The sequence below is a fragment of the Musca autumnalis genome, unplaced genomic scaffold (assembly GCF_047663935.1).
Source record: "Musca autumnalis isolate F117 unplaced genomic scaffold, ASM4766393v1 scaffold_3, whole genome shotgun sequence".
NCBI lineage: Eukaryota > Metazoa > Arthropoda > Insecta > Diptera > Muscidae > Musca > Musca autumnalis.
In genome coordinates this window covers 58,788,222-58,812,095 of record NW_027411866.1, presented here as the reverse complement: position 1 = coordinate 58,812,095, position 23,874 = coordinate 58,788,222, and the positions used below count along the sequence as shown (strand labels likewise).

Sequence of the window (23,874 nt, the reverse complement as noted above, 5' to 3'; positions counted from 1 at the left end):
AAGATAGAGCGTCAAAATTTGGTACAGAAGTTTTTATTACTTCCAGGATGGTTGGTATTGAAAATGGGATATATCGGTCCACGTTTTGATATAGCCCCCCCTAAGAACGGTACCTCTCGATTTTCGGTATTTTTGAGGTCTTAGCTTCATTATCCTACCAAAATGGTTGAAATTTGGTATTTAGTCATCGTTGGGTGTATAAAACTTTCCACCTGAAATTTGTTGGTATAGGTCCACGCCTTCACATAGCCCCCATAGAACAGTACCTCCCGATTTTCGGTATTTTGAAGGTTGTGGCCACAATAATCCACCAAAATGACTGAAATTTAGTACTTAGTCTTCCTTGGGGGTATAGAACTTTCCCCCAGAAATTTGTCGGTTAAGGTCCACGCCTTCATATAGCCCCCTTAGAACGGTACCTCTCGGTTTTCGGTATTTTTGAGGTTTTAGCTTCATTATCCTACCAAAATATCTGAAATTTGGTATTTAGTCATCGTTGGGTGTATAAAACTTTCCACCTGAAATTTGTTGGTGTAGGCCCACGCCTTCACATAGCCCCCATAGAACGGTACCTCCCGATTTTCGGTATTTTGAAGGTTGTGGCCACAATAATCCACCAAAATGACTGAAATTTAGTACTTAGTCTTCCTTGGGGGTACAGAACTTTCCCCCAGAAATTTGTCGGTTAAGGTACACGCCTTCATATAGCCCCCATAGAACGGTAGCTCTCGATTTTCGGTATTTTTGAGGTTTTAGCTTCATTATCCTACCAAAATGGCTGAAATTTGGTATTTAGTCATCGTTGGGTGTATAAAACTTTCCACCTGAAATTTGTTGGTATAGGTCCACGCCTTCACATAGCCCCCATAGAACGGTACCTCCCGATTTTCGGTATTTTGAAGGTTGTGGCCACAATAATCCACCAAAATGACTGAAATTTAGTACTTAGTCTTCCTTGGGGGTATAGAACTTTCCCCCAGAAATTTGTCGGTTAAGGTCCACGCCTTCATATAGCCCCCATAGAACGGTACCTCTCGATTTTCGGTATTTTAGAGGTTTTAGCTTCATTATCCCATCAAAATGGTTGAAATTTGGTAATTAGTCTTCGTTGAGGATATAAAACGTTCCACCTAAAATTTGTTGTTAATATAGTCTCCATAGAACGGTACCTCCCGATATTCGGTATTTTGAAGGATTTAGCTTCATTATTCCACCAAAATGGCTGAAATTTGGTATTATAGTTGGGTGTATAGAACTTTCCACCTGAAATTTGTCGGTTAAGGTCCACGCCTTCATATAGCCCCCATAGAACGGTGCCTCTCGATTTTCGGTATTTTTGAGGTTTTAGCTTCATTATCCTACCAAAATGGCTGAAATTTAGTATTTATTCATCGTTGGGTGTACAAAACTTTCCACCTGAAATTTGTTGGTATAGGTCCACGCATTCATATAGCCCCCATAGAACGGTACCTCCCGATATTCGGTATTTTGGAGGTTTTAGCTTCATTATCCCATCAAAATGGTTGAAATTTGGTTATTAGTCTTCGTTGAGGATATAAAACGTTCCACCTAAAATTTGTTGGTATAGGTCCACGCCTTAATATAGTCTCCATAGAACGTACCTCTCGATTTTCGGTATTTTTGATGTTTTAGCTTCATTATCCCATCGGTTAAGGTCCACGCCTTCATATAGCCCCCATAGAACGGTGCCTCTCGATTTTCGGTATTTTTGAGGTTTTAGCTTCATTATCCTACCAAAATGGCTGAAATTTAGTATTTATTCATCGTTGGGTGTACAAAACTTTCCACCTGAAATTTGTTGGTATAGGTCCACGCATTCATATAGCCCCCATAGAACGGTACCTCCCGATATTCGGTATTTTGGAGGTTTTAGCTTCATTATCCCATCAAAATGGTTGAAATTTGGTAATTAGTCTTCGTTGAGGATATAAAACGTTCCACCTAAAATTTGTTGGTATAGGTCCACGCCTTAATATAGTCTCCATAGAACGTATCTCTCGATTTTCGGTATTTTTGATGTTTTAGCTTCATTATCCCATCGGTTAAGGTCCACGCCTTCATATAGCCCCCATAGAACGGTGCCTCTCGATTTTCGGTATTTTTGAGGTTTTAGCTTCATTATCCTACCAAAATGGCTGAAATTTAGTATTTATTCATCGTTGGGTGTACAAAACTTTCCACCTGAAATTTGTTGGTATAGGTCCACGCATTCATATAGCCCCCATAGAACGGTACCTCCCGATATTCGGTATTTTGGAGGTTTTAGCTTCATTATCCCATCAAAATGGTTGAAATTTGGTAATTAGTCTTCGTTGAGGATATAAAACGTTCCACCTAAAATTTGTTGGTATAGGTCCACGCCTTAATATAGTCTCCATAGAACGTACCTCTCGATTTTCGGTATTTTTGATGTTTTAGCTTCATTATCCCATCAAAATGGCTGAAATTTGGTATTTAGTCATCGTTGGGTGTATAAAACTTTCCACCTGAAATTTTTTGGTATAGGTCCACGCATTCATATAGCCCCCATAGAACGGTACCTCCCGTTATTCGGTATTTTGGAGGTTTTAGCTTCATTATCCCATCAAAATGGTTGAAATTTGGTAATTAGTCTTCGTTGAGGATATAAAACGTTCCCCGAGAAATTTGTCGGTATAGGTCTACGCCTTCATATAGCCCCCATAGAACGGTACCTCCCGATTTTCGGTATTTTGAAGGTTGTGGCCATAATAATTCACCAAAATGACTGAAATTTAGTACTTAGTCTTCCTTGGGGGTATAGAACTTTCCCCCAGAAATTTGTCGGTTAAGGTCCACGCCTTCATATAGCCCCCATAGAACGGTACCACCCGATTTTCGGTATTTTAAAGGTTGTGGCCACAATAATCCACCAAAATGACTGGAATTTGGTACTTAGTCTTCGTAAAAAAACTAAATAATACCAAATTTAGTTTTAATTCAGTCCAGAGTGAACGTCTTAAACCCCGAAAGTCTTAAACCATTTATTTAGAAAACATGTAATTTATAGATGATATTAAATCAAGTGGCTATAGGTTATGGTAGGTATGACAAGAGCTACAACTTTGCCTTCGAGCGTATATCAAAATTCCTAACGATTTAGAAAATATGGGCCTGACAAAAATTATCCTTTTTGACATCTATGCTTTAAGCAATGTGGAGAAACGCCGAGACACGTTCTTCTTTTTTGGTCTTCTGTCACGATACACTATATCGTGAGTTCATATTAACGATTTCGTTATTTGTAAAGTCTTAGTAAGCAAAATAGCAGAAATTTTGTATTTAGTCTTCATATATTTTTGTGGGCTTATTGAGTACATAAAAACAAGGTCTTTAAACCAGATTTTTTAAATTGTTTGACCAATTTTTTGCCATAAAACTGTCAATTTTTGCGAAAAATATGAATTTTGACTTTGACAGTTCACCATTTGTATGTGTATTTTTAAAATTCCCTCATTTAAAGACAAGATTATTAGGTGCTTAGTAAGCCCACAAATATATGTATATTATTCGAGCTTTTGTCAACACCGCAATAAACTTTGCACCGATTACCATATTGGTTCGTATAATTTAGAAAATGTTATATCGTTCGTTGACCTTGGTGTAACTTTGGATAATAAACATAGATTTAATCAACATATTGAATATTGCATTGCGTTAATAAAGCTAAGTCATTATTGGGATTTACTAAGCGATGGTCCAAAGAATTTCAGGGTCCTTATGTTACCAAACGTTTGTTCGTAAGTTCGGTTCGGCCTGTATTAGAGGCAAATAAGGGACCTAAAAGCTCGACCTTGCCTTTTTTAAATATGTTATATCTCCAAAACTTCTGAACCGATTTCCATGTCATTTTCAGATGATGAACCGATTTCCATGTCATTTTCAGATGATGTACAGGGATGACCAATGGTGGAAATATGCTATATATTTTGTTGAATTTCGGAGGTGCGGGTTATCCCCTGTGCCCTGTTTTTTAAATGCGCTATATATGTACGAACGTGTCCGTTTCCCCGACACTGGGTATATATTTTAGCAACTAGACCCGACCACTCCCACTTTCTTAAGTATGTTACAAATCAATGGAAATACCAGATGTGATGCATAACTATGCGTTGGTCTTATTGAAAAACAAGTGTTTAAATTAGAAGGTAACATATCGATAGATATAACTTCATCAGTAGTGGTTTTCTCTAGGGCATTTTTTGGTTACCCACAAAAATCGGTTAAATTAAAACGCAAAATTATGAATAATAAGTTCAAATAAAAGTTTACATCACTGTTGCTATTGGTAGCACTTTGCAAGTACTTTTTATCGGTCGCTAACTTACCGAATAATATCGTTAATTACCGAAATTATAAGCATTATAATTATAATTATAAGGAAAAAATGCGTTAGAGAATCCCACTTATATACATTATAAGAAGGAAGGGCGACACAGTCGCCCCTTAAGTTGCCACTAGACTTTCATTTGAATGGAGAACACACATGCAGTATTCAATAGAAGTTATAATCTGAAACGAATGTACGATGGCACATAGAAATTCCCTAGAAGCGTAGGATCGATTCTTGAAGGATTTAAGAAGCAACTACGTTTAGATTTCAGACAAACACTTTCAGTTATAACATTCCAGCAGATGAAATAAATGTATGCCTCAACTCATCAGCTCTTTGGCGGTATGTTAAAATCGCTATCGACACCAACATTTCTGAAGACTTTTTATTTATAGTCACCAACAGATCCCGACTAATTAGCGATGCAAGAAAAATATAATTGATGACTTAAGAAAAGGTAACATAACACTGTTTCAAGGGCCACCAACGCGGACCGAGTCGGCTAGTATAATATAAAAAGCTAAATGCAGTATAACTTTTAACATAAACTGAAGATTTTGGGTTTGGCGATTTTTGGCAATTTCTGTCTTTTGATTTGGCGATAGAGGTAGAATAAAATATGACAAACCACTGCTGCAATACTTTTTTCGAATAAAACAGATGGGAACATTCCGGCGCACGGTGGCTCAGAAATCGATTTAACTGGCCAAAACCCTAATTTTTGTCGTCACCGATTTTTAATTTCCATATGGGATTGGATAGTAAATATACTCAAACTAATGAAACCATAAACTTAGGTCCAAGTATTGGAAGGTGTGGGCGTGGTGTGCTCCTAAAGCCGAAAATTTTTGCAAATTTCTGGAGAAAGAAATAGCTATTTCTCGGAAACTATAACAGATATTGTGTTCATTGTTGTTCTTGGGCATTTAGGATTGTCTTTAAGAACCGTTTCAATAAATTACAGTAGCGTTTACAAGAAGTGAGCTATTTTATTTTTCCCCATGTACTAAATTAAATTTGAGTGAAATTCCAACTTTAGTGGAGTAAAACTTTTGTGGAACAACATGAAACAAAGTTTCATTTTTGCAGAATGATGTCTGTGAGTGTCGTCTGTATGTACCAGTCCCGTTCCGTCTGTTTAACACTTTTTAAATTTATTGAAATTACATGGCTAAAAATATGTTTTTTTTATACCGTTTCCCATATAAATTATAGCTTTTTTACACAAATGAACATTTTTTTATTATATCAGTTTTTGGAATTTGGAACAAATTTTAAATTTTTTGAAGAAAATTTTCAAACAGATTTTTTGCAGAAAACTTTTTTTTTTTTTGTATTTTTATGGTTTTTATCGATGTTTAACCTTTTTTAATAGTTACAACCACAGTTTATACAGTTGGACACTAAGCCCACCTGATTGTTACGTTTGTTGTCAAAAACATTATTGTGATTTAAAATACAAAGAAACTCAAAAGTTGTTAACAGAACTCTGAATGGCCGACCTTCCATGGGCCGTGGTTACAAGATATGAAAAACAGAAAACACTCATATTTTGAAAAAAATTCAACATTTAAACTTTGACTTTGAATTCCTCTGCAACTACCAGACCGAATTTGACTGTCTTTAATGCATCGGAAAGCTGATTGTGTTATCTGTCAAACAAAAAATGAAAATATCTCTATCCCTTAAAAGTCGACCTCCAGGTCTTCTATACGAAGACTTCCAGGTCTTCTATAAGGAAACCTCCAGATCCACCATAGGAAAACCTCCAGATGATGTATAACAATTCTTACAGATTTTCTAAAATAACTCCTCCAGATATTATATAAGATGGCCCCCACGTCTTCTACAAGCTGACCTCCAGCCCTTCTATAGGATGACATTCAGGTGTTCTATAAGAAGTCCTTCAGATCTGCTATATGAAGACATTCAGGTCTTCTATAAGAAGTCCTCCAGTTTTTCTACAAGAAGGCCTCAAATCTTCCATAAGAAGACCCTAGGTTTTCTATAAGAAGACCCTAGCTTTTCTATAAGAAGACCCTAGGTTTTCTATAAGAAGACCCTAGGTCTTCTACAAGAGGCTTTAAATGTTCTAAAAGAAGACCTCCAGATATTCTATAAGAAGACCTTCTATGTGAAGACCCCCAAATCTTCTAATAGTAGACCTCCAGATATTCTATGAAAAACCTTCATGTCTTCTATAAGTAGACCTCCTGGTCTTCAATGAGAAGATCTTATGCTTTTCTATAAGAAGGGCCCCTGCTCTTCTATGAGAAGACCATCTGGTTTTTTATAAGAAGGTCTCCTGCTCTTCTATGAGAAGACGTCCTGCTCTTCTATGAGCAGATCTCCTGCCTTTATATAAGAAGGCCTCCTTCTCCTCTATAAGAAGACCTCCTGCCCTCCTATATGCAAACGTCCTGCTCTTATATGAAAAGACGTCCTGCTCTTCTATCCGAAGACGTCTTGCCCTTCTATATGCAAACGTCCTGCTCTTCTATGAAAAGACGTCCTGCTCTTCAAGAAGAGGACCTCCTGCTCTTCAAGGAGAGGACCTCCTGCTCTTCTACAAGAAGACCTCTTGCTCTACTATAAGAAGACCTCCTGCTCTTCTATAAGAAGACCTCCTGCCCTTCTATATGCAAACGTCCTGCTCTTCTATGAGACGACCTTTTGCTCTTCCAGGAGAAGACATCCTGCCCTTCTATGAGAGGACCTTCTGCTCTTTTATGAGAAGACGTCCTGCTCTTCTATAAGAAGACCTCTTCCTCTTCTATAAGGCCTCCTGGTCTTCTATAAGATGACATTTAATTAAAAACTTGAATATTTTAGTTTTGTTTTTTTTTTTTTTAAATACATTCTATGCCACATGTCCAAAAACCACTTTTCCAAACAAAATGTTAAAAAATTAGTTTTGATTATTCATATAAGCTGTGTTCCTTTACTTACCTGAGGTTACCATTTTAACCATTTGTTACCATTTTTAACCTGCAAAGCGTTCCTTAACCCCGAAAAGTGGCAAAACTGGAAGCAATTTTTAACCCTTTCGGCCCCGAACTTTTTTCCTCGCATTAGTAGTTACTTTAAAAACATAGAATTAAAGTATAAGTCATAACTAAGACATAACATAAATTGGTGGGCGTTACCCCGCCTATTTCGGAAGATACAGTACATTTTATCTTAAATTTATTTGCTCATTATTTTGTGCAATTATGTACATATAAATGTTATAATCGTATAGAAGTATACCTCTGACCTTACTTTTGAAGAATCAAAACTAAAGTTCAACATAAAGCTCATACATTTTGATTTAGAAACGATTTAAATAATTTGGACTGTACACATCGATTTTTGACATGCCGTGATTTTCCAGACTTCACACTGAATAATGCATCGTAGTTCTGTTGATCGGGATACAACTGGCAATTTTTTATAATTTTTGCATTCTTAGGACTACAATTAGCCAAAGAAATGTGTTCTTTGAGGAAAAAATTCCGTTAGTTTTAAATAAAACGACGTTAAAATCGAAGTTGCTTATAAGCAACGTTGGGGCCGAAAGGGTTAAGAGAGAGAGAGGGGAGAGAGTGCGAAAATGGCTTTCTCTTCTACCACAGGCTACCAGCAAAATGTCTGCAGGTAGAAAATGGCAGAACTGATTTTTCGACTTTTGTTTGACGATTATTTCACAAAATGGACGAAAACCCGAAGAAAAAGTCACTGACAACACTAAATTAAAGACTGTGAAATAAAAGACGAAAATTGATTTTTTATGTTTTTTTTTTTCTGATATTGCTGCCAGACCTACCATTTTTCCGTTCCTTTACTTTTCTGGTAAAAATGTTCATGAGAGAGCAATTTTGAACAATTTTGACACTTTTCTCTTTTACCACTCTTACCATTAAAAAAGTAAAGGAACAAAGCTATAGTGGGCTTAAGTATATATAAAATTGGAAAAATATATTTTTCAGATCAAAAACAAAAAAGAAGCACCGAAAGGGTTAAAAAGTTCTGAACCACTGTGCGGCTTTTGTCTGTGTCGAAAGGGTGACAAATGCAAGAAAATTACATCACTGAATGATCAAAACAAATATGAGAGATTACAACAAAAACAATAGCAAATTAAAACAGGTGAAGTTGAGAGTAAGCGAAAATTTTATGACAGTAGAACTTCTATAACATAGTTGATGTTGTTGTAAAACTAAATCACACACAATTCTATGAATGAACGACGATTTTTCTACGTTGTTCGATTAGAAATACTCTCTGAACGACGAATAAGTATGTCCCATCCCTAACAAATGAGAGAATTTATCGAAAAAATTAATTATGACATGTCTAAATTCAAAATTGAAAAATTTGTTGAAAACACAAACATTTTTAGAAAAAAGGAAAAAGATGAATGAAAATTTACGAACTAAACCTTTTTATATAGATGCAGAAGGAAGATGGTTGTGTTTCCTTTTTAACCCTTTGTGGCCCGATGTTGCCTGTGGGCAATTTTGCATGTTTGTGTATGCGTATTTCCCACACCGTTTGAGATATTTATATATACTAAGTGGGAGTCGGTAGGCTGATTTCAGAAGAATAAAAAATGAAAATTAATTAATAGCTATATTGGCGAAGTTATGCTTGTTTAAGTATAAGTAGTCGAGTAAAAATTTAGACATGAAATATTTTAGTGATTTCATAAAATACCGTTAAATGTCAAATGAATTGTACAATTGCAGCCAAATTTTTGAAAAATCTTACTGAGATGTTGAGCTAATAAAATAAAAAAACAAACTTGCAATTTACAGTTCCAATCAGAAGTTATATTTTTTTGAAATTTGGAAGTTGCCTGTGGGCAACATTGGGCCATTGTGGTAATAAAGTGGTTACATTAGTAGAAGTCGAAAATGCTGGTTAGTGGTATTCAATGAAATACAAAGGGTCATTGGGACATTCGGGCTTGTGAAAAATGTTGTATTTATATTATTATTCGAAGATTGGACTTCAAATAAGAGGAGATTGACACATTTCTTAGTGAATTTACATATTAGGAATTTATAAGATATCAAGCGAATATCTGTACAAATATCGATGATGATAATTTTATGTGTTGGATGAAGGCCAATATTATCAGGTTTTGAGTATGCACACAAAATAAAAATATGTTTCAAACGCTTCTACTCTGAAAAATCTGAATATGAGCATTTAAAATTATATGAACACCATTCGTGAACTACATATGATAAATATAAGCCAATTTTCCATTTCATTTCCTCTAGAATTTAACAAACTCATCAGTTAAATCATGAATAATATATTCTATTAACGATAATACAAAGACTTAAGAAAAAAACTTTGTTAATTTTTATATCCACAATGGCCCGATGTTGCCCACAGGCAACATTCATTCATTTAATGTACATATATTTTATGTGTTTTCGGTTCACATTTTCATGAAAACAAGGAAACAAAAATGAAGGAAATTTCGTTTATGTTTCTCTTAATTACGAATAGTGTCGCGGAAACGTGTTAATTCGTGTTCGTCGTTCGACAGGCGAACAACGTAATTGAAACGCTCGTGTGAACATGACATAACTGTCTCAATAAAATTTTACATTTCAAAATTTTAAATTACAAATTAAAATTAACGGTCTGCCTGGTTACCGAAAAATTTGTATAAATTGTTACAGAATGTTGTCTGTTAACACAATTTTTGACAGTTCTTCGCTGAGAACTTGCACCTTTTTGCAGGAGAAATTTCATTTTTCAAAAACTTATACATTCCGGTTCATACTAGAGTGATTTCAAGGAAATAATTTCATGAAATTAGGCGTCCTTAGAGTTCCCCACTACAGCAATTTCATTAAAATTACTTTAGTATGGAACTCGATCTAAGAACGCACCATTTCATGCGAGTTTTTCAATGAAATCTCTTTAGTGTGGACCGGGACACAAACGGACGCACATAATGTAACGCATACATACATAGATAGTTGTATGATCGCTAAAGGTGAATTCAGACGATCCATCAATGTCGTATGAGCTGTCACTTAATTTCTTGTTTATTTATTTCTGAAATGCATAAGAAAATACATAATCAAATCTAAATAATTTTGATAGATACACATTTTTATAGGGTTCACACGAGTGTTCAACATTTAGGCATGGCAAATTTTACATATGGTCTGTTCCTTTACTTTTGATAATAGTAAAACCGGCAAAAGTAGTAAAAATTATAAACTACTCCCATATGAATTGTACGGTGTCTGAAGTAAAGAAACGCTTTTCGAGTAAAAAGTGGTAAAACTTGAAGATTCTTGCACGTAAAGGAACAGAGCTATATCATACGACATTGATGGCTTGCACCATGGTAGAATAATTACAGGTAGGCCTCAGCTAACAGCTGATCACAATTTTTTTCTTATTATGGCCTATTCTGTCAAAAGCAGGGTTGACATTTTTTGTTGTTGTTTTCATTATGCAATAATAAAGGTACATGCATCGATGAATTGTTCCAACAAAAAACTTCTGCTGCAACGCTATATCTTAAAATTAAAAACAAGTTAAAACAATTTTTATTCGCGTGGCAAAATTAAATTGTTAATTTTTTAATTGTAATACTTGCAAAAGAAACGATTCGTCAAATATTGATAGTAATTGAAATTTGTTCCAAAAGTACGGGAATGTAAAAATTACAATTTTTGTAAAAATTCTAGCTGAAATGTATCTGCAAATCGGATGTCCGCAATCACGATGATTTATCATTATACATTTCAGCTAGAATTTTTACATTCCCGTACTTTTGGAACAAATTTCAATTGCTATCAATATTTGACTTGTCAAGTAAAAGTAGAATGACATTTTTTTGACTGTCATAAGTTTGGGTACAACTTTTGCTATTTTTGGAACACTTTTCTAGCAACCATATTCTGGCCTATTTTTTACTCTATTAGGTGATTTTAACATATAAAAAGTGAAGTACTAAATTCCATATGTTTTTGTAAAACGGGCTAACGGGCTACCATGTCATTTGACGTTCTAAGCCATGGCTACAGAGTTGTATTTTTCAGTGATTTTCATACCTGGCCTACCTCTACTTTATTGTACCATGACTTGCACTTAAATAAAGAACATTGGTCAGAATGGATTATATCTCTGCTTAAAATTGTTGTTTGTAAACACCAGGTTAGTCTATTTTCATTTTCTTATTTATTTAACCTATTTACTGAACTTCTAGATGGCGCTCATGCCACGTCTTGGTCATTAAAAGTTTTCTATAATTTATTTTATTGCTTATTTCTCCAATTATACTCCGTTACTAGATGGCGATGAAGACATACAAGCACTTCCGTCTCCTTAAAAGGTTTCAATAATTTATTTTCTTATTTAATTCTCCAACTATACTCCGCTTCTAGAAGACGTTCGAGACACTGGTTTGTCATTAAAATTGTTCAATACTTTGCTTTTTTGTTGAATTCTAGATAGCGTTCAAATCACTCTATCTCAATATACGTTTTCTAAATGAAATTCGCAATTCAAAATGGAGACTGAATTTGCATTATCTGGAATTTCGGCAGAACAGAGATAAAAATAGGGAAAATGCGGTGTTCGTGAATTGGAATATAGGGAAAAGGGGTTCGTGAATTGACTTCATCTAGAAATTAGATTTATCTGGACAATGTTTTATATATAGAGAAAAAGCGGGGTTCGTGAATTGCATATATTGATACCAGCCAATGTCGAATATTTTCGACAAAAATGTTTAACGAATTAAGGGTTAAAACTGTGTCTAGTTTCATAATTCTCCACTGATACTCATTTTCTAGATGGCGCTAATGGACTTCTTTGTCGTAAAATCTTTGCTATAAATAAAGGTTTCTATAATTTATTTTGTTATTTAATTCTCCAACTATACTCCGCTTCTAGTAGACGTTCGAGACACTGGGTTGTCATTAAAATTGTTCAATACCTTGCTTTTTTCTTGAATTCTAGATATCGGTCAAATCACTCTTTCTCAATATACGTTTTCTAAATGAAATTCAGAATTCAAAATGGAGACTAAATTTGCATTATCTGGAATTTCGGCAGAACAGAGATAAAAATAGGGAAAAGGCGGTGTTCGTGAATTGGAATATAGGGAAAAGGGGTTCGTGAATTGACTTCATCTAGAAATTAGATTTATCTGGACAATGTTTTTTATATAGAGAAAAAGCGAAGTTCGTGAATTGCATATATTGAATTAAGGGTTAAAACTGTGTATAGTTTCATAATTCTCCACTGATACTCATGTTCTAGATGGCGCTAATGGACTTTTTTTTTGCTAAAAATTATTTAACGCTAAATGGGAACACCAGTTTTAGCACGCACATGAACCGTATAGAAGGAAGTGTACGAAATACATTGGATTTTAAATGTCAGTTCATTCCACCGCGTATTCGTCAAACAATTCACAGGATTTTTTATAATCCTGTGAATTTCGTAAATCTAAACGATCACGTACAAGAAAAAAAAAAAACAAATATAATAGTGAAAAAGAAACATACGACTCTGTATTTACATCAAACGTTAACTAAAGCTCAGGATTTTAATTTTCAATTTCATGCATATACTTGAAATATGTCCCGGTCCACACTAAAGCGATTTCAATGAAATAATTTCATGAAATTAGGCGTTTTTAGATACAAACATAAGTATACAGATAGAACATACAAAATCATACAGCAAATTTCTCATTGTGTTTACCTTGCTAAATAGTCTTATCGACTTGTATATCAATACAGAGTCGGCGACAAAGGGGACTGATTAGGTTGATTGGCTTCAATCGGAGCTATGTATAGTTTTCCCTGCCTCTGTCCGTAGCTAATCAATTTCGTTTCCACTGTAAAGAGTTTTGTGGTTATTTAATTGTTTGAATACAAGTAATGTAAATATAAAGTCAATCGGTTTCCAACATTTCTTCTTCGGTGCCCTGCAAGAAAATGTTTTACTAACGTGTTCGACATCACGAAAAACGTTTATGATAAATATCTCAGATGCTTACAAGGCTTCTACATAATCAATGCCTTACACCGAATATACAGAAATACATAAGCATGGGTTTTCAAGGATCCACTAAAAGTACAATAGAACAATGAAAACATCACCAAAACGTCAAATCGTCTGGGAAACTCTTTTATATAGTATTTGGATGTCAAACAGGGAAAACATTGGCGTATTTGATTAAATAAGGTAACTAAGGTATCTAATTCGGTTTCATTGATGACATTTCTGCTCAGGAATAAACTAGAATAGCAGCAAATTTTTCAATTTAACAATTATCAAGCCATAGCTCAGAAACTCATTCCATGGCCAAATTTTTCAGTTGTGTTCTCGCCAAAGACTTTCATTCCCAAAATGAAATTTTTGAATTAAGTAATTCAAATTGCAATAATACTTCTTCTATAACGTAGACAATGAAATAATCCAATGATGAGGGAGGAAATTTTCTCACATAGCACCACAGATATGGTCAAATATACACTCAGGGAAAGTTGCAACTTAAAAATAAGATTGCCCAATCATAAATCTGTAATGTTCAATGTAACAGAGAAATGACATTGAAATACATTAAATCGAAGATTTTAAATTTTGAATTAATCCCTGTCAGCATTTTTTGAAAATTTTAATCAAATTCGAGTCTTTTTTGATCCGACTGCACGATTAAAAAGCTAGAATATGAGCTCATTTTCTGATCATAAATGACTCCTTTGTCGGTAGGAAAACATAACCTCAGGCGACTCTTCCAAACAAATCACAAATGAGTCTTTTTCGAGTCGTATTTCAATCATTTATTGGTGTTTTGTTGATTAATTTCGGACCCTTTTTCGAGTCTTTTTAGAGTCATGTTTATAATCATTTATGAGTCTTTAGGGAGTCATTTATGAGTCTTTTTGTTAGACGAAATAAATTAAAAAAATTTTCTTTTTATTCTTTCTTTGTTTCTTTCCTATGTTTTATAGCCTTTTCTGCTTTGTTATGTCTTTTAATTATCCTTTATGTTGCTTGGTGGTTAGTATACTGCTTCTTCATTTCACTTGGCAAAACCTGTTGTGTTGTGTTTGTCTGTACCTTTAATATTATACGTTACATTTATATCAAAATTTTGTAGAAAGTGTATATGAGAATTTTATATTTTTATTTACAACCAAATAAAAATAAAACAAAGCAATCAGTTTTTAATCACCTAACTGTTCAAAATATGATCAGAGTATACATAATTATAATCACTTTTCAAACACATGTATGACCCTTTTTTGATTAAGCATTTTTCAATCTTCCAGATGATCAAAATGTGACAATAAATAACAAAAAATTGTCACATTTTAAACACCTCAATGATTTATTTGTGATTGCTACCCATTTGTTTTTGTATTTTAAATTGAACTCTTTTTAATCATTGCAGGGAGTCACTTTCGAGTCCCTTTCTGATCACACAAGCGACTTAATCAATTTTTGATCTCCAAAAGGACTCTAAAAAGACTCCTCAATGTGATTTTTGACAAAACAGTCTTCTAAATGCTATCTGGGATATTGTTTCTACTTATGTCTTCAATTATAATAAAACAACATTGATTTTACGGTCAAAAATTTTATTTTAAGTTGAAATTTATGTTGAACAACTTTGAATTAACATTGTTTCTATTCATTTCTGGCTTACTTTGAATCAACATGGAATCAGCATTATAATAACTGTTAACATTATAAATAACTGTTCATAGTGTTTTATATGACTTTTTTAGTAGTTTGTGTAAATTCGTGTTTTGTGGACGAATTTGTATATATCCATGTTTGAAAGTGTAGCAATATTTTAAACCTATTTTGATAATCAACAACCAAGACCACGCTTCCGAACTCAAAAGTGAAACGAAAACGTCTAAAATTTGTGTAAAAATTCTAAATTGTATTCCATTAACGTTCAATTATTTAAAATTCGATTCGAATGTAAAATTCTGTACAATGTACTTGACCATTTAAAGCTCTTTGCAAAAGCTTTGTACACGCATATGTCAAAAATGTATGCTTAGTAGCTTTTGCTGAATACTCAGCTGATTCACAACTATTGTTCAACTGTTAGTAAAAACAAAATCAGCTCTCGATTTAGGTTTTTGGCCCGACATGCGCAGTATCGCGAATGGGCAAATTATGAAAATATTATTTTATTTGTTTTCGCAGAGTTCTTCGCCATCATCATCAGCCATCACCGTAATCGAGTGCATATAATAAAACCTCCGAATTTTTCAAAGATTAGTTAAAAAATAAAACATGCGATTAAATAAACCAAGTTCTAAGGTTTCCTAGACACTCAAAATGTTAAAAAAATTGTGATCAACCAGATAGCTAGCCAGCTAGGCATTCATTCATTCATACTTCCAAGTGAAACTAAACCACCAAATAACCAAACACCCTTCCACAGTGTAACGAATTCGTCATGAATAAATTTTATTTTATTTATGAATAAATCGACAATCGGAAGCGAGTTACGAGAGTTACTTGTGTAGTGAAAACTCAGTCATTATTGTCATTATTAGTGTGCGAGTGAGGTCGTTCCGTGTGTTCCGTGCACCCAGAACAAAAAAAAAACAAAAAAAACACCCGTAAAATGAAAACAACGTGCATCAAAACCAATAAAAAGTATTAAAGTGAGTGAGTAGTTGAGTAGTAGTAGTGCATAAATATGTATATATGTATGTAGACACGAACACCATAACAAAACATCTGGACAACTGGACAACTGGTCTCTAAGAACAATTCCAGATGTTAAAATGTTCCAACAAATAAATGCTGATAATGCCATAACCGCGTCAGGGCATCGCAATTTTTTCGTCTCTGAAAATTTAAAAGCCTTGTAAACAAAAATTAAGTTTATAAGGGAGGAAAACTGTTTAATGGTTTCCAAAATTTATTTACAAACAAAAAACATTCAAATATTCTTCAACAATTACTAATGTGTGCCATTCTATTTTTTATTTGTTATCCTAAAATACACTTTGGTAACTAATTCAGCAATGATTTTGATAGCGAGTAGAACAGAACGGAATGGATACCTATGTTTGTAATTTCGAGCCAGGCACGAAAAATGTGTTCTTAGTGATATGTATGTAATTAATGACGTATTTGTTAGGATTATCTCGCAAATGTGGAACAATTCTATAAATTACTTAGCAAACAACTGAAAAAATCCATGTATGAAATTCGAAAAAATTGCTTAGTGTATCGAGGGAGTCGAAATAAAAATTAAAATGTAAATCTTGTATGTCAACGGCGACCAATGGTTTTGATGAACATTCGAAACACTTCTAATATATTGCTCAATAACCAACTCAAAAGCCAAAATTGAGAGTTTTAGTTATTTGCACTTTTTGGAATTTGAATAGAAGTATAATTACAATAAAAAATTCACGCATATTTGATTATTCCCTACACAACTTACTTACATAGCTGGCTTTTTACAGAACATTTATTCCATAAGCCGAACTGAGAAAGGATCTCCAATCCTCTCTGTTTGCTGCTATATTTTCCGTATCGTTTCACTTGTTCGCTCCAACGAAGCTTTGGCCTTCCAGATCTGCGTGAATATCCATGCGGCCCGTATTTATACGCCTTTTTTAGCGGGTTCATCATCACTCACTCTTATGACATGGCCTAGACATCGCAATCGTTGTATCTCGATTCGTTCAACTAGATTGATGTCCTTTCGACTTGTGCAAAGGTGTTAGTTACTTCCTTTACCGGCATAAGCAAGTAACGTCGGCATAAGCAAGTAACATATGGCTGTTTGTATATATTGTTCCACTTCTTTTGACCTTCGCATCTTGTATGACCTTTTCCGACAGGATGTTGAAAAGATCACACGACAGATCGTCTCCTTGTCTGAAACCTCTTTAGGTAATAAACTCTCCGGAGAGGTTCTTTCCTATTTTAAATAAGGACCGAGTATCAGTTAATGTCATCTTACAAAGCCGAATGAGCTTTGCAGGGATACCAAAATCAGACATGGCTTGGAACATCTGTGAACGTCGAAGGGGCTGTCGAAGGCTGCTTTAAAATCGACAAAAAGATAGAAGGTGTTGATCTGCATTTCTTGGGTCTTTTCCAGGATTTGTCTCAAGGTAAATATCTGGTCAATGGTCGATTTGCCCGGTTTAAAGACGCACTGATATGGTCCAATTATTTTATTGTCCATAGGATTTAGTAGCTCGCACAATATGCCAGATACTATCTTATATGCAATATGTCCCTGTAATTGGAGCACATAGTCTTATCTCCCTTCTTGTGGACTGGACATAGAATGCTCACGTTCCAATCGTCGGCTACGCGTTCTTCCTGCCAGATGATGCTGACTAGCCGATGCATACACCTTATCAGCGTGTTGCCTCCGGTTTTGAAGAGCTCGGCTGGCCATCGGCTCCTGCTGCCTTATTATTTTTCAACCGGTTTATTGCTGTATTTACCTCATCTTGGCCGGACGGTATACAATCAATACCATCTTCTGGGATTGGATCTGTGGTATCTTCGATAGTATCGGATACCACAGTTTGGAAAAATGGTCTTTCCATATCCCGAGCACACCATCTGCATCAGTTACCAAATTAACTTGCTGGTCTCTATAGGAGGATGTACCTGAACCAAAACCATCAGTTTGATGCTTCACTCTTTGGTAGAATTTTCGGACTTCATTCTGACTCCTGTACATCACGATTTTTTCACACTTCCGCTTTTCCATTTCTATCTTTTTCCTGAGGAAAAGACGTTTCTCCTCTTTCCTTTATTCCCGATAGCTCTCGTGTGCTACGCGTGTCTACTGATTGTAGAGTAGCCCTATTTTCTCTTCGGTAGCAGCACGACACTCCTGGCCATACCATGGGTTCCTTGGTGGAGGTCTCTGGTATCCAAGTATGGATTTGAGGTGGTTGCATGGAGTGGGCAATATTTTGCCATTGTGCGATATGTTATCGGGACGAGAAGTGTTTTCATTAAGCAATAGGGCCTGTTGAATGGAATATGCTGTGGCTATATGTTACGTTTGCAGCTTACCGATGTCCAACTTCCGTGTTGTGTCTGTTCGTGTTTTATTTGCAACGTTTATGTCATGTTCACACGAGCGTTTCAATTACGTTGTTCGTCTGTCGAACGACGTACACGAATTAACCCGTTTCCACGACACCATTCGTAATTAACAGAAACATAAACAAAATTTCCTTCATCTTTGTTTCCTTGTTTTCACGAAAATTTGAACCGAAAACACGTAAGGTATACATTAAAGGAATAGGAAAAGCAATAGACTTTCCTTCAAATGTATCTTCTATATTTAACTACACACATTTCATTCATTTTTTCCATAAATTCTGAATAATTTTGTATTTTCAATATATTTTTATATGTTTCTATTTTCAGAATTAAAGAGAGAGAGACATGTCAAAACAATGTTTGTGTATACAGACTTTCAGTTATTTGTTTCTGATTTTTTACGCGATTTTGAACTAATGGACAAGAAATATGTGTGGAATTAAGAAGGAAACACGACCATCTTCCTTCTGCATCTCTATAAAATGTTTAGTTCATAAAGGTAGAATTAGACGTGACATAGCCGTAACGCCATAACCTTAGAAAACCAAAACACAATTGATTTCTAATGATTATGTCTATGGTATTATGTTATGTCACTACTAATAGAATATATTGATTTCCATAGGTTTGGTTCAATCAGCTGATTGATATGGCCTTATGACGTTATGGTTATGTCACGTCTAATTCTGCCCTTAATTTTCATTCGTCTTTTTCCTTTTTTCTAAAAATTTTTGTGTTTTCAACAAATTTTTCAATTTTGAATTTAGACATGTCATAATAAATTATCTCATTTGTTAGGGATGGGACATACTTATTTGTCGTTCAGAGAGTATTTCTAATCGAACAACGTAGAATAATCAGAACGATCGTACATCCAACACGCTCGATGAATGTTTCCATCTATCACAACGTGATCAATTTGATTTCTTGTTCTTTGATCTGGAAACAGCCAGGTGTCCTTATGATCTGATCTGGAAACAGCCAGGTCCCCTTATGAATATCGAGATGCTCAAATCTGGTACTGCTAACTACCATGTTTTTGCCGCTGCGAAGTCTATCAGCCTAATTCCATTGTCAGATGTTTCACTGTGGAGACTGAATTTCCCGACTGTTGGGCCAAAGATATTCTCCTTTCCAATTTTGGCATTAAAATCGCCTAGTATAATTTTAATGTCATGGGCAGGACAAACTAGGCGCTCGTAGAATATATCTTTGGTCTGTTCGTCCTTGTCTTCGGTTGGAGCATAAACGCAGATAAGGCTAATGTTGAAGAATTTTCTAACCTAGAACTGCAATATGTTCTAGGTCAAAGTTTTCGCGTTGTGAACTGATCGTCCTCAATTGTGGTATTTTACTGTTGCCAACACATTATTCATTATTCATTATAAAGGGGAGAGTAATGCCTTTCGAACAAGCCATAGATTTTTAAAATTGGTTAGCAAATGGCTAATTAATAGTGGTTTAAGTGTGACAAAAACGCATTAAAAAACAGTAAAATGTTTTTCCTTGTGCTCTAGGCTGCGTAAATGACACCTAACAGTACAATTATTTACAGTTAGCAAGTAGGAAATTTAGTTGGCTTTCCAAAATGGGAAAAACCAACAAAATGCGTTGAAAAATGAATGCGTTATGGCATTTTTTGTGTTTCAACTTTTTAGTATTTTTTCATATTTTCCTTTATAAAACATTGATACCTTGTGCGCAATTGTTAAGCAGGATAATCACAATTAGAATCATACATGCTAAGATACCCATCTTTTATAAAGGAAAATATGAAAAAAAACCAAAAAGTTGAAACACAAAAAATGCCATAGCGCATTCATTTTTCAACCGATTTCGTTGGCTTTTCCCATTTTGGAAAGCCAACTAAATTTCCTACTTGCTAAAAGTAAATAATTGTACTGTTAGGTGTCGTTTACGCAGCCTAGAGCACAAGGAAAAACATTTTACTGTTTTTTAATGCGTTTTTGTCACACTTAAACCACTATTACTTAGCCATTTGTTAACCGATTTTAAAAATCTATGGCTTGTTCGAAAGGCATTACTCTCCCCTTTATAATGAAAAACAGTGTGTGCAAATTGGTTGTGGAAAAAAGAAGTAATGTCCGTTTAAATTTGAAAATCCAAGAAATCCATTTTTCACTACATTTTCCGTTATAAAATCAAAACCCGAAGTGACCCAGAGAAACCAAAGGTATTTTCGTCTTCTGTGGACTCCCACAAAACCGAATTTATGCATTAGAACCCCTGCAAAAAAATTTTGTCCACTTTTGTATCACAGTGTTATTGAACGTAATAAGAATAATTATAAAAACGATTAATGACTACGAACGGATAAAGGATAAACGATTAGAAGAACGGAGTGACAATAGAAAGTGATCAAAACAAAACGAACGTAAACATTAATATAATAAACGAATGATTAATATAATAAGGATGCCGAAATTAACATCATTCATAATAAACGTCCCCGTGAAAAGGTTCGATAATGGTCTATGATTTGGTATAATCCCTATATGATTTATATCCCGATTTAATGTAGCAGCCTCCATATATCGTTACCATACATTTCTCGATACTTCATACGATGTCATCATCTTTTCTGCCTAATTGCAGTGTGAGGAAGCCTTCCGAAAATACTTTAATATAGATCCACGCTTCGGCGTAGTCCAACATTAGGGTGTCCCAAAACAGTCAAACTTTTTTATTAAAGTGAAAATTCCTAAATATTTTCCAACACAAGCGGTTCCAAGTTGCCATGATAAATGAAATCGCTAATAGGATATATAAAAATATTTACTAGCTGAAACAAGCTGAACATCTTAAGGAGAAAAAGGCTTAGAAACATGACTAATTTTGGAGAAACAATTTTATTTAAAAAGGAAAAAATATATTATAAGCGAGTTTCTGAAACAAAGGATGTTTCATCCTATTTTTTGTACGTCTCAAAAAAACAGGCGACATACTTCTGGGGTACACTCGTCCTTCACCAAAGATGGTGCACCATTCAGTTTTCCGATGTTGGAGTTGGCTTTCTCGCCAAATTTGAATGATACCAGCAACACGGTTTTGATTTGCTTCCGGAATTCGAACGTTGATATTTTGAAGATGACTTACCACGGCTTCTTGACATCCGGAATGAACCCATCTCTATTTCTTCTAAACGAGTGCTTGATAGAGAGATGCTGCATACATCTGATTCGTTGCAATCCGCAATCTTCTCGGCCATCGCTGCCAATTTTTCCAGGCTGTCTTCAGATAAAATTACTTTCATTTGTGACGAAAGTCTTTGCATCCACGGTCGCTTTAAAATATCGTCCGGAACCTTACCCTGATACATGGCACAATTACCCAGGTAGTGGCATCGTAAAATTTTGAATATGTTATGTCAAAATTTTCTTTTTGTTGTTAGGGAATTTACAACAAAAATAATTTTTTTTATAAAGGGACTTGACATTTCATATTCGAACAGCTGGTGTGATACCACTAGATTGGTAATTGAGCCATGCCCTGATATAAAGACCGCATTTACGATAACAGTTCTGAATGCTTCTTGTCTCCCAGCTCAATGTTCGCCAAAAGACGCTTCTCCTCTGAATTCGGGAAACTACTAATAAGTTTGCCTTTTAACGTGTCTAATATATTTTCTGCAGGAGGATTGAGGATTATTTCTGCAACTTTCTGCAAATATTGATTTCAATCGATGCATCTTGCGTCATGCCGGCCATGATAAATTGTGATTCTATTTGCTTAAACCAAAGCAGCGGATCCGAACGCCAAAATGGGGGAGCTTTCACAGCTACTCGTGAGACTTCCATTGTTGTTGATGTATTTATATGTTGAGTTGGATGGGCTTGATGATTTATTTGTAGCGTTCGTTATATTATAGTCCTTTTTATTTTGAGTTCTTCTGTCGAGGGTCAACAATTTGTTGGGTTGGATGAATAAAACTATTTTATTAAAAAAGATTTAAATTTTTAAAGACATATTAGAACTAACTGGAAAAATTAAAATTATTATTTTGATTGTAACAAAATACATAAAGCGGCCCATACACTATCAAATTGGCTTGGGCAGCCGATGAACTCATTCTGTACCTGTGTGCTTGATAAGTGTGTAGCAAAGCATTCAATCAGCCTTCAATCAGCAACCGAAGTCTTAAAATTTTCCTCTACAAGTGAATGAACTTAAAATGCTTTTTATTTCTCCACAAACACAATGTTCTGTCAAAAAGCAAACAATTTTGAAAATGGACTGTATTCATCGGATTTTGATTTTCCTCAATCCATAAAATTCACACGCACATTCTCATATTTTCAAAAATGTACATATACTCCCAGATAGCATTTGGAAGACTGTTTTTTCAAAAATCACATTGAGGAGTCTTTTTAGAGTCCTTCTGGTGATCAAAAACTGATTAAGTCGCTTGTATGATCAGAAAGGGACTCGAAAGTGACTCCCTGTAGTGATTAAAAAGAGTTCAATTTAAAATACAACAATAAATGTGTAGCAATCACAAATTAGTCATTGAAGTGTTTAAAATGTGACCATTTTTTGTTATTTATTGTCACATTTTCATCATATGGAAGATTGAAAAGTGCTTAATCAAAAAAGGGTCATGCAGGTGTTTGAAAAGTGATTATAATTATGTATCTTCTGATCATATTTTGAACAGTTAGGTGATTAAAAACTGATTGCTTTGTTTTATTTTTATTTGGTTGTAAATAAAAAAATAAAATTCTCATATACACTTTCTACAAAACGTTGATATAAATGTAACGTATAATATTAAGTGTATATACAAACACAACACATGTTCAGGTTTTGTCAAGTGAAATGAAGAAGCAGTATACTCACCACGCAACATAAAGGATAATTAAAAGACATAACAAAGAAGAAAAGACAACAAAACAAAGGAAAGAAACAAAAAAGAATAAAGAGAAAATTCTTTTAATTTATTTCGTTTAATAAAAATACTCATAAATGACTCCCTAAAGATTCATAAACGATTATAAACATGACCCAAAAAAGACTCGAAAAAGAGTCCCAAATTATTCAACAAATCACCAATAAATGATTGAAATGCGAATCGAAAAAGACTTTATATACCATCAGAAAAAGGGCAAAAATGACTCGAAACTAATGCAGAGGAAGACTCATTTGTGATTTGCTTAGACGAGTCGCCTGAGGTTATGTTTTCCTACCGACAAAGGAGTCATTTATGATCAGAAAATGAGCTCATATTCTAGCTTTTTAATCGTGCAGTCGGATCAAAAAAGACACGAATTTGATTAAAATTTTCAAAAAATGCTGACTGGGCTACTACAAATATTGACATCAAAATTTGATAGTGTATGGGCCGCTTAAATTATGAAAATCAATGCTAAGTTGATGCAAATAGAAAATTA

The 23,874-nt window shown here is 34.5% G+C and overlaps 1 protein-coding gene across 1 annotated transcript in view; it reads left to right on the top strand.

The window, feature by feature from the left end:
• The first annotated feature begins 15,520 nt into the window (after positions 1-15,520).
• LOC141399714 (WSCD family member GA21586) overlaps positions 15,521-23,874 on the top strand; it is a 60,835-nt gene continuing 52,481 nt past the window's right edge. The window contains exon 1 of the mRNA XM_073978933.1: positions 15,521-16,038. The gene's annotated coding sequence lies outside the window, so the exon portion shown is untranslated. The remainder of the gene's footprint in view (positions 16,039-23,874) is intronic.